The sequence below is a fragment of the Panulirus ornatus genome, chromosome 36 (assembly GCF_036320965.1).
Source record: "Panulirus ornatus isolate Po-2019 chromosome 36, ASM3632096v1, whole genome shotgun sequence".
Lineage (NCBI taxonomy): Eukaryota > Metazoa > Arthropoda > Malacostraca > Decapoda > Palinuridae > Panulirus > Panulirus ornatus.
Window position 1 is genome coordinate 10,377,353 of NC_092259.1, and position 13,225 is coordinate 10,390,577.

At 39.1% G+C, this 13,225-nt stretch overlaps 1 long non-coding RNA gene across 1 annotated transcript; it reads right to left on the minus strand.

Annotated features, from left to right (window-relative positions):
* Positions 1–2,027: 2,027 nt before the first annotated feature.
* Positions 2,028–7,843, minus strand: LOC139760339 (uncharacterized). Its single transcript, XR_011715314.1, has 3 exons — positions 7,703–7,843; positions 2,460–2,545; positions 2,028–2,081 (listed from the first exon to the last, which is right to left on the minus strand). It is a non-coding gene; the product is annotated as an uncharacterized lncRNA (long non-coding RNA).
* Between the last annotated feature and the right edge of the window lie 5,382 nt (positions 7,844–13,225).

The following is a 13,225-nucleotide window of genomic DNA, read 5'->3' on the forward strand; positions in this document are numbered from 1 at the left end:
ATTAACAGTTTTCTGGTGTTTGAAAATGTATATGTCAATATGGCGGAGTATTTTTTCAATAATTCGAATTTAAGCTAACTGGTAAATATTGCAAGGAATATGAAGCTAGCATGCATTTACATCATGTATGTAAAACATATATCTTTGATGTATCGTTGGTTTCTTTTAGATTTAATGAAGTGAATTATTGACTATATTCTGCAAATGTGTCACTTTTATCCATTGCAAGCTCTGTTTGAAGCTCTCAGTTAGCCTAAGAAATAATCTCAGCTTACACCACAGGGCATCCAAAATAAAAATTTGTACAAGGCCTGTGTCAGTCCCCTGCTGGTTGGTCTACAGTTTCTTAGATCTCAATATGTGTTCAGATTGTTTTGTTTGTCTCGAGTCAGTCTTAATGTCAAACTCTTACCTTTATGTACCTGGTGCTGTAATACCTAATTTAAGGGTCCAAATTACTGCATTGCTTTATTTTTTTTTTTTTTTTTTGTCCCCATTCCCTAATCATAGGTGATGACTACTGTATATTGAAGAGAGGAAACAATTTTGATGAGAATTAATGCATAATTACCAAAGTATTGGAAAGTATTATGGTTGAAAAGTATTAGTGACAAGAATTACAAATGGAATGATATGTGGGAAGCAAAGACAAAATGGAATGTGGATGTGCAGAACTAGACTTTTATTGATATTTGACGCACAAACACTAGGATTTTTTCTCAAATACAAGTATTTAAGCATATCTTTGCCATGACTGAGTCTCAAGCTAATGAAATACTTCAGTACAATGAAGACTCCTTCACCATAAATTATAAAATTATAACTTTATTTATATCTTATACAGAACTATGCATAGAGAACCCCCAAAAATTAGTCATTCCAGGACTACAGTAACTTGAATAATTAAGTGACTAAGCCAGTCAAAAAAAAGAAACAAATTCTTAAAGGGAGTTGAAAGTAGACTCAAACATAATAGCCCTTTTTGATGCTCCTTGATTGTTCTGAATTAAGTCTGATGGTTTTTCATCCTATTCAGTGATCAAAGCAGCTGGTAATCCTTGACTGGAAATTGAAAAAGATGTGTATGAAAGACTTTGATCTTTTATAAGCACTATGTGTGGAAATGATGTACAACAGACAGAAATGACTAAATATGATTTGAATGTAAAAGAAAAAATTTAGGTATGCTACTAGACACTGATAATAATATATACCCAACTAGCAGTAGTTTTATGTATAAGTTATAAGAGAATTTAAACTAATTATAAACATGTTCCAAAATATTTTCCTATAAGCAAGTGAACCATATTATGTTGACTCAGAAACTTCAGACAACTACGAAGAATCTGGTTCAGTTTTCTAGATATATTCACTTACAGTATTGGCAACAAACTTTATGTACAGTATTCGGCTCTTAAGTGAAAAAAAAAGATCATGATTGGATTAATTTAAAGAATCTGTCATTAACAAATGCTATAGTTTTCCTAATTTACTTGTTCTTTTTCATACTAACACTTAATTCTAATTCTATAATAACTTTGCTTCAAAATGCTTAAAATATTGAGGACAAATGCATGTAATATATGCTTCAGTATGGACTTCCTGTTTCTATTCAAAAGTTTATTACCATGAAAACTAATAATTGCAGGCTTCAATCACACTCTGCTAAAATTCTCCTCTTTATTTCTAAGTAATCATATTCTTATAAACATAAAGGTAACATTACCTGGCTCTACACATAAAGACATATCACAACGCAGGATGAATGTGGCCTCAGAATCCTCTTTAAAGTAGCTGGTGGAGAATACAACAGCTCTAAGTAGTTATTGCATGAACTGCTAAAATCAATGTAATATAGTACCATTTCTAAATTATATATGGTATAGAATAAGTTGAGGAGGATTCTATTTTACAACTATATACAACCATATAGGAAAGATTGGCCAAGTCTCTCCTTTGGGCTAAGGAAAATATTTATAAAATTACAGCGCCTCATGACTGGTGTGGGACACAATGCAGGAACAAAGTGGTCAGTGGGAGTGTGGGACAGCTTCTGTTGGCCAAGGGACTTCTCCAACCACCTGCAATTGGCAAAAGTTTAATTGCTCATCATTCGACTGAAGATTATGAAAATTAATAGTTTCCTCAGGGTAATTCTCATTGTTAAGTGATAATCCATATTTCATAAAGTTCAAGAAAAATATCAAGTTACCCATTTACTAGTGCTCATGTTAACTATGAGAATATGTCATTTGTACAACAGAAGTGGAACAGTATAAAAGGTATGGATCACAGGTGTAATGACTAAAATTCTACAAAGCAGTATGATTTCACAAAAATCAAATTAGTCAACAAGAGGAAGCATTAGAAATTTTCCACTACTCAGCAAGATACTTTATGGCATTTTAAGGGGCAACAAATCAAAGTAAGTAAGAGACAGATGGTACCTTTGTACTTACATCAGACCTGAAGACCAAGTTTCTTAAGACACTCCTGATGGGCCTCAAGTAGTGCCGCACAGTTGGTCTCTCCATTCTCTGTCACGCTGCAACATACTCATCAGATTATACCGTGCAATAATAGATATAATGAGACAAGAGACCACTGCATTTTGCTAGGTCATGGGTCCCTCTGGCTTATTATGCATTATGCTGGATAATGGTGGAACACTAAGTTTTATGGAATGAAAGGTTATCAGAAGTGGAGGGTCATGGAAAAAGGAATGTTTTAACATGCACATACATAAGTGATAAAGGTGTAACTACTGGATTCAACTGAACCAAACCGAGTTACAGTGATCAATAGCCCACTACATTAAAAATCACAGGAAATGAAAGTGTGGTAAAACTGTATTCCAATAAAATCTGTAGTAAGACTGTATACTGAGTAAGTTAGTACCATCTCCCTCATAACTAATGACCTTACCCTACCTTCCTGCCCCATTAGTTCCTTCAATCCTTATAAGAGCTCCTGCAGCACCCAGGAAGCTGGCCACGTCCACTGATCAGGACCATGGGTAATAAAGCGTTGTGAAGTTGTGGGTGCCGTTAAGTGCAGAAAATGCAGGGCAGCTGGTTACAATCCTATTTATGTTAATGTCAATAGGGTAATGACTGGTCAGCAAACATAGGTCAAGGAGATGAGGGTCTGGTCTACAGAGGCTAAAGAGAGAGGAAGATCTGGCTGTTTGTTAGGTGATGTGAAAATCTGTGTAGCAAAGGCAAGGTAAATGAAGGTCCAGGGAAATTTTTCAAGAAGAATGGGAGCATGGCAAACAAAGGCTAGGGTCAGGCATGGACTCAGTAAACTGAGATTTACAAGGTGATAGTCTGGCTGAGTGTGAGAGAATTTCTTTTCTAACTTTGGAGAAGTGGACATCAAAAAAGAAAGAACCTTAAACAGCTGACAACAGGACAGCAATATCTTGAGTTTTGAAAACGAGTATGTACTTCAAATTACATAAGAACTTAATGAACTTTTCTACAGAACATGTACATAATTAAAATTTCTTGTCCAGCTGATAATTTACCCAAACGAGATAATGTGAGATAAGGAATGTGGGTGGTCAAGGTTTTTCAACTCTTAATCTCTCATACCAGCAGCACCGTGACACTTTTTTTTCCAAGAACATCTAAATAATCAGTAGCTATAAGGTGAGGGACAAGATGTTAAGTAAGGTAAGTTTGCTGTTTGTATAAGATAGTGTATGAGTTAGTAATGAATCACATAAACCCATGTTCAAGATCCAGACCACGCAGCCAGCTTAGTCTACTGTTCATCTTCCCTTTAGGGTTGGTCAACTAAAGGAAGTTCCATGGAAAATGTGTCTTTTGCATTGCAGCATACTTATTGAAAATAAAATAAGATTGGGCAAAAATGTCATTCAGAATATATGGAAATCTACTGCATTAAGATCCATTGCTAAAGGTAGAATTTTCCACTTTTTGAGCTTTGTTTGTGTAAACCTTTACTCACATAAAGTCTAGTATAATTTGAGCCTTAGCTATTCAGTTCTTCAGATGCTATAAAAAATAATGTACAGTTTAATGCTTTTCACATGACTTTCAGATTAGGTCAAATCTTAAAGTTAAAAGCCAGGTTAAACATTTTTAAATGAGGCTTAAGTGCATGCAAAATTGTAGAGACAATTGTGTGTCTTAAGCCACTCAAATCTCCAGATGCTGGGGAACTGCTACATAAAATGCAGTCTGGTGTACCTGATCTGACCCTCATGGGTCAGGTCAAACACAATCACTAAACCATGGTGTGACTCCTAACCACAGACAAAAAAGTGATGGACAAAGCAACCATAAAGTGTCTGCTGTGTTACATAGATAATAACTCATTACAATTTGTAAAACTGGATAAGATAGAGGGCTGAGGAAGACATTGCAAAAGACATAAGAAGAGTAATAATGCTGCTAATACTAGAAAAGCTGGGTATCTTGATGTAGATGTATGATAAAGATATGTGGAGTTGAAGCAACTGCAAACTGGATTTGGAAAATGTAATGGCAGCATGGAAAATGCTCGAAAGCCTTATAAGTGGAGAAAGGCTTTGATTATTCTGTTCTGCAAAGGTAAATGAAAAAAATTGTCAAGGTATGCTCAAATGTTTTTAACATACGTGGATTGATTTATGGAAGGATTGTATATGACTATGATAGATCTCTCTAATCATCTTATGTTAGACAATTATCATGCTTTACCTCTGGTTTTTTTTTTCTTTCTAACTGTAAGTGAGGGTTAAGCTTCACCTTCACTCTGTCTCCTGTAAGACATGATCTGCCATATTCCCTGTAAAGTTGCTCATTGAGCATGGACATAGACCACATCAAGGCAAATAAGTAAACATCCAGTATGATCTTTGGAGTGTCACTGTGGTCAAGGAGAAAGCTGCAAGTGTTCATGGCATTCATACAAATAAGGATGAAAACTTACAAATGGTTTGCTAAGCTGTCATGAAGTTTTACGAGTGCACAGCCTCCATGTGTTCATCCTTTTAATATTAGTGCATCAGAATAAAGTTATAACAGGCCACAAATAATGGAAAAAATTAAAGCTGGCACCAAACCTGAATGTCTAATTTTCTGTGATTTCATTTCCTTTGGTGTTTATCTCTTCAACTGATTAAAGAAATTCAATATCAAAGTAATAAATTCTCCTCATCATTAGAACTACCCTGACTTTTTTGCTAACCCTGCAATTTACAGTCAGCCAATCCACTGAACATATAGAAAAATTACAATCACTGGTTGCTTCTAATCAGCCACTGATATTCTCCATTTAGATTTTTTTTTTTTTTTTGGATATAAATGAGAATTTCACTCATTCTTAAACTCATGTGAAACACTTGATAATACATTTGTATGTTGTAACATACTATACACAGGTGTTATTGGTCTCCACCTGCATGTGGAGTAACAAGTGAAGTCACCTTCACGGAGGTTGGGTCATCGTTAGTGTAACAAGAATCGAGGTCTCTGGGGAACTTTCACTCATAAGGAAATCATCAATACAACGACAATGAAATCATCTTCTGTGAGGTTATGTTTTCATAAGTGGACAAACACGAATAGTCTCACTTCTTACTCTAAAAGGAAGTCATCAATTCCCTGCTCTTTACTGTTCAGCCTTGAAGCGGCAAGAGCTCCTTTAAAGGGGCATTGGTGGCCTTGGTATTCCTGAAGTCCTGGGACCCTTGCTTGCATGATTTTGATGACCAATATAAAAGAATCTTTTTTCGTTTCATCTTAACCAAAAAACTGCTATGAAACTATCTTAACATGATAATAATAACCCTATATACAACAACAAAAATCTCGGACCCTGGGCAGTTAACTGATTTGTCATCCCACAAGAAAGGGGTAGTGAGGTTGTATAATTAATCAGCAATACTAAACTGGGATATGTGCAAGTTATCCCTTATCCCTCCTTATAGGAGGAGGAAGACTCGAATTACCTGCTAAACTATTTGAAAATAAGTGAATCAGACACGCGGCACATTGAGGCACTTAAGTAATGAAGTAACAGGCGAATGACATAACAGTCCGTATTAGGCTATAATACACTGTTCTACCAAAACCGAGCTGCATGACATAAATCTACCCGCTGTTTTACCAAACTGAGCTACATTATATTATTCTATCATGTTTTATTAAAACGTTATGCTTTTTGTACTTTTTCATCTGTTAAGGTGGGTTCTAACTGCATCGATATAGCAAAACACGTATGGTTGACATACCATATGGCTTAATATTTCAAGGAACCTTGAAATGCAATTAATGTATAGCTGGGCTCGATATAGTCCAACGGTCCTCTGGTATTAATTGTTGGAGACTGTTGCAGCGCCATATTGATAATGAACGAAAGCAATACCTGTTTTCTATCATGTATATGGCAATTGGGCAAGAGATATTGGCAAATGTAGACACCTCCACCACTGTTATATGCGTGGGGAGTAGTGTCGTCTCTAAGGCCAAGAAAATAATGCATTCGAACTCGCAATATCCCAAGTTTTAATATTATATTTATCATTGCTTAAGATAATGAAGTACACATGATGCCACATGCCACTACAGTTCATCCCATTACAGTTCGTTTCCTGCGTGAGTCTGGTAGCGCTAGGAACACACATTCTCACATCCATACTCTAGCCGTCGCATGCAATGCACCGAAACCACACTCCCCTCTCCACAAACAGGCCCCACCAATCTTTCCAGGGGTTCACAGGTAAACCAAATGGTAGCAAGTTACAGTAGCCAGACACACTATACAGATGTTCATGTTGAGGTATTGGGAGATTGGGGGTCATCCACTTGACCCCATAAAGTGTGTGTTGGCCATAAACAGTAAACTACATCTGTGCTCATTTAATGATTACCCCATCGTATGTGGAGAGTAAACAACGTTCATCAACACTTAACCCTTCTCATGATTAAGGGAAGTTTAAAAGGAAAGGTCTGTCCTTTATAGGAAGACAACCATACATTCGATCATAGTGGGAGCTGCTTCGTCACAGTTTCAGTGGGGCCATTCCTAACGACAGTGATGGCAGGCTAGGCGTCAAATACAATGTAGCGAAGACATCAGTGCTGGTCGTAGGCCGAAGATGTCTGGCTTTCCTTTCAATTCCGAGACACCCCGGAAAATGGCGCCAAGCAGCACGTGGTGCATCTCTGCCTAACAAAGAGTTGTCGGTATAGCATCAGCTGGGGCATCTACCATCCTACGTATTGATTCTAGCCACGACAGATAAGCCAGAGGGTTGGCCTACAAATGTAAGTAATCTAGTTACCAAGGTCGATTATATGTTTTTTACTCTTTAAGTATGGTACATGGTCCAAGCCGTTCCGTACATTATCCTTTGAAACCGCCTTGACATTATTCTCGTACAAAAACTTGTTGCCCTACATTCATACCACTACAGTTGTATTTTTAGTTTATTGCCGAGATCAAAACTGTTGTCAGCGGTGAGCACGTCACCGGTCGCACTTACCGCCTACCATCATAGAGGGCTGGCTGGCTCCCAGCCACGCACCATGCGACAGCACAAAACCGTCAAGAATGATCCCAGAGCACCAATCTTGAAAGAATCAAACCCACCACACAAGAAGGGGAGTTAGATTCTTCATAGCATAGGCTTACAGCCCTACCTTCCTGCTAGAAACGTTTGCGCATTGCGTCATGTGTTGTTACATACCTCTATATAGCAAGGGGCCCCGCCCGGCTGGCCGATCCAAGCCGGCGCAGTTACATAAGGTGAGAGGGTGAGGGCTGGCTGCCGGTTAACGTATTCCGTCGTGACCTCCATCCCCGCGCCACACCAGCCAACATCACTTTCTATGTCTGACGGTAGCGCCTTAACACTGAATGAATACTCTCAGTATATAAAAGTCATAGCGGGTTGAATACCTCAGGTATCCTACTTATAATCAGAGTCGTTCCGAGTGTGAGGTATTCAGTCTCACTAGATCTCTGTGTGCAGAGTGAAAAATTAGTTCGCTATTGCACATCAGAGATGAGGATATGTGCAAGGGACCCACCCTGTAAATGTTAATAAAGAAAGTAGTTTACAAGCTGGAACTTTTATTATTTCAGTGACGTACACCAACTGAGCGGCTCTCGCCCATAACCGTTGGGAACAACTATTTATATGAAACAAATTTATATCAAACATGTACACACTGAGAGACGAGATGCCTGATGGAGGAGTAAACATGAGGAAATAAAAACGTGGTATGCTTCAAGGACACATGGGCCAAGTATTGGGTACTGAAACATTCGAATTCATATACTATTCGCCACTTCCCGTGTTAGAAAGGCAGCATTTAGAATAGAGGATTGAACCTTTGAGGGAATATCCTCACTAGGCTCCCTTCTCTGTTCCTTCCTTTGGAAAATTAAAAACGAGAGGAGGATTTCCAGCCCCACGCTCCATCCCCTTTTAGTCGCCTTCTACGACACGCAGGGAATACGTGTATCTCCCCTATCACCAGGGACAATATATATATATATATATATATATATATATATATATATATATATATATATATATATATATATATATATATATATATATATAAGGGTATGCTGACAGTGCGGAGTGACAGAAGCATCGCTGTGGGTACATGAGATGTTGACGGAGAGAGGTTGGGGGAGGCACTATGGGGTATAAGTACTGGGGGGAGGGAACGGCTGCCGTACCCAAGGTTGAAGTCCACCACGGGGGTATGTAGAAGGACACAACGTCATGTTCACGCTGCTGTTACATTTATTATGTTAAGAAATAGTTCATTTGTTTCATACAGATCCATTTTCCAGCATCTTAAGGACACAATGAAGGAACAGTTAAGCTAAGACACAACCCGAGTGAAGACTCAGAATATAAAAAAAAATACTTAATAGAAAAAGTATCAGAGCAATCTAGGTGAAACATGAGGAAAATACTGAGGCTGCTGAAAAAATGTAATATATAAAAAAGGTTATAAGTTGAGTTTCACAAGTGTAAAAAGCTTTTTCCCTTACACTGTAATAAACATACAGTCAGCGGGAGTGGTGGGCCGCCTCCTAGTCGTCCCCAGAGAACTCCCCAACTTATCGTACTACAACGATTTCATACCGTAATTTTCTTTACTTTCCAATGCTGTTACCAAGCTTAATGGATTATAAGTGAGTATTTAATCAAATCATAGGGCAAAGTTAATGACAACACCGGATTAATTTAAGAAAACGAATGTCAAAATAATCTATCATCGGGGAGCGTGGAATGGCCAGGTAAGGATGTAGTGTGTATCTTAGAAGTGGACTCTTGTGTCCTGTGCGTACCCGGGTACAGGCGCCAGCTATCATACATGTGAGCAGGTACGCAAGCCTCTCCCGAACAACAGAACAAACATGTACCAAAGGTAACTTATTCCCTACATTACCACAACTTAACCCCTCACATGTATCAGTTCAACAGCTTGTTTCTCCGTGTATCCAGGCGAGTTTCTACAATTTACAGTACATAAGAGTAGTCTAGAGACTGTTATTGCAGTAACAGTCATGCCCTCCTCCATCAAAAAAAAAGTACCAACAGTCCCTACTGTCCACAACCTTATCATACAGGTTCAAATGCATTTTCTTCCTCACTCCAAGGATGCGTTACAATCATTAGCTAGGAAGTGATGGACTGCATTGGAGTACGAAGTTCGTTGACGAGATTAAACTCCTTCTCGTCCTCTGATATACCCCTCTGGAGGACACTCGATATATATATATATATATATATATATATATATATATATATATATATATATATATATATATATATATATGCTGAAGCTCAGTGTTAAGACATACGCCTGGCAGCAGACGCATGGACGGCAGAGCACGAGGGACGTGAGTTTGTTAATATTAAGGGTGAGGGAACCAAACCTGCCTAGCGCCGCTGACGTGTTACGTAAGACCTGGCGGCAAGGTCAGACGACCCCTCTAAACGTCCCATGACCCACTCTATATGACCTTCCAGTATCACGAGAGCTATTCTACTCTCTATGGCCATCCACTGATACAAGGAACTAAGTGTAACAAGTGCTGCTATTCTACGAGAAATGAGCCCGACTAATGACACAATATTATCCTATCAGTAATGACCCATCTGTCATGATTAGGGGTAACCGTCCAGGAACCCCCTATCATGAAAATATGCCACTGTCCATGATCCTCACTCTCATAAACAGGTGCCACTACCCACGACCCCCCTACTGTCATAAAGGGCTAATGTCCAGGACTTCCTCTAAAAAATATTTGCTGGTCCAGGAGACCCAGTCATGAACAAGTGCTGCTATCCAAGACTCCCTTTCATTAACAAGTGCCACTGCCCAGCAACCCCCTGTATCGTTTCTATCATATCCTAGCCTTCCGATACCATTAGGCTTCTTGTATAGTATCGGAAGAATCACACGTGGACAAACATTCTCAAACGTGCCTCCCTCAATCCGTGCGTGCCGTACTGTCAACAGAGTTTTGCGTATGTGGCCTCAACGGGCATGAGTATGTCTTCATTGTTAAACTCAGACTCCTCTACTGGCAGGCTATCTCTCGACCGTTCAACAGTCACGAATACGTGAGCACTGTCAAACGTGGTACGTGCCTCAAGAATGATGCGTATGAGAGCAATACCAAGCATGGTACGCACTTCCAGTCATGCGTATGTGAGCAGTTAAACGTAGTACGTGCCTCAAGAGTAATGTGTATATGAGCAATGTCAAACGCAATGAAATCATGCGCACTTATCGCCACTAACATGTGCTGGTAAAGCCTATGGTCATGCGTTCATAGCAACATCATTATTGGCACTTTGGCGAGAAAATGGTTCCTTGCCTTAAGCTACAATCATCCCAAACCAGCAGCCTCACACTCAAGGCAACCCCCCCACCCTCACCTTCCACCTCGTGTGCCAGGTGTAGGACTATCACAGTCACCTTGATCCCATTCCTTCGTTTAATCACATGTTCGTGAATTGTGCCCAGTTCATTGATATTTGCTGTTTCAAAAGCATATGAATGAAAAAAGTGACAAGCAAAAAGCTGCATTGAATCAGAATCATCAATAAACCGCCGGTTAACCTTAAGTAGAAATGAATCAATAACAAAAACACAACCATGAATGTGTGTCAAATGACAAGTCAAAGTGCCTGTCTGGACATACACAAGATGAAATGTGAATTACTAAGAGCAGGGTGCGTGTGCCAGCTATAATAACGCAGGGGGGGAGAGCGACGGTCTATATTGATCGCGCGAACTGGCAACAGCGCCGCCACAGTACCGCTTACATAAGCCCCGAAGCCGGGCGGGTGGTGGTGGGGCGGTGGAGTGGTGCTGGCCGTCATGGTCTTCCGCCTTACACAATTGTCTAGATTTCATATAGTAATGATTTTATTACAGCCAAGAGCAACAATTTCAATCCCTACAGCGACAGTTAGCATAACCGTAGCTACAGGATGAAAAATAAGAAAATATTCATTTTAACACTGCTGGCCATAAGAGAAACGCGCCTTTAATGCGATGGTAATTCGAAATTTTCACTTTTTACAGAAGTCTGACGCATTACCAGTTTCATACTAATCATTACCCCATATGATGACTTAAGTTATATCTTGTAATCAAGGTAGAGCTCAAGCAGTTTCAGCAATTCAAAGTAGCTGCTTTCATTCAACAAACTAAGAAAAATTTCTTTACGAATTGTCGTTGCTTGCATCCAACGTTAACGCTATTAAACTGTAAATGCATCCACGAATCTAATAACCATTTTAATATGAGAGTTAATCAACCGACTAGTAAACATACACACCATACGATATCAGCATTTCTTATTAATCATTTCTGTGCCGGTTATAACCAATTATGATGTAAGCAAGATTTTAATTGGTAATCTATAAATCAAGCTTTGTGTTGGACAGGTAAATACATAAACTTATTTTAACCGCGGTGTAGCTAATCAGATACCCACCTAGTGTTGATTTTTCATTCTCTGGGAGAATTTTTGCTAATTTGAAAAAAAAATGCGGTTACCTTACATCAAGAATAAATATGTAAGGTTCAATGACAGTCTAAAGGAACCAGTATTTCGTTTGCCAGATCCTATCAGCATAAAGAGGAAACCCCTAAGTTATCAGGTTGTAAGAGAAGACAGGAACATTTAAATCGACTCTGACCGACAATCCTTAATATATATATATATATATATATATATATATATATATATATATATATACACTTCTTATAGCTTAGCCCGGCAAGCTTAGGATATTGTATGGAAAAAATGGACAGGTGGTATTAGCTGCCATGACACCAACCTAATGTGGAGTTCACGTCGAGAGCGAGGCCTAGGTATTTTTGGTGACCAGTTACGGTAAAAGACGATTAAAATAGAGGAAAGAAAGCGCGTCTCCTTATATCTAGGTAGGGAGGCTCTACCTCCTTCAATAACAGTGAAACTGCTCACTCAGTAGTATCGGATTTAATTCACTTCCAACATGTTTGGATCATAAGGTAATATGGGAACTGAGATGATACAGCCAGCAGCCTCTGGTATCAGCTGTGGCTTGATGAGCCCAGCTTTGATAACCCTAAAACACTGTGGGACCCGAATCTTCAAATACCTGTTATGAATTGTAACATGGTATCAACTCACTGGATAGTGACTAAGACCCTTTGTCCCTGTAATACTTTTGTGCTACCGCTCACGGGAAGAGCATGGGGTGCACACTAAATTTTGCTGGGGTTTCCAACACAAAGCTGATCAATCTCTCCTGCCAAAGTTGGGTGAAAAATACTTGAAGTGGTTACTGAACTCAGGCGCAGATATGATTGACCCACATACATTCACTAGAGCGCATGGTAATTATTTATTTTAAATTACCAATATCAATGAAACCCTCAAGAAAAGTAATATTCATTCTTGGGTTATTTCCTACGGCACCCAAGCGGAGAAGGGTCCTTGCTCAGGCTGTGTTCACAAATAATTCTACCCCTGGCACACGGCAGCCCCCCCGGGGCAGCACCTAACACACACACACCCCACGGGTATCGCCCCCGAAAAAAATGGCTGACCTTCTTACTAAATCATCCCCATATGGTTACGTTTCTGAACTCTAACTTTGATCAGTGATGAAATAACTCATTTCAAGTGTACAATGTTCTGTGAATTCTTAAAATATGCAATGAAATACCTATATCTT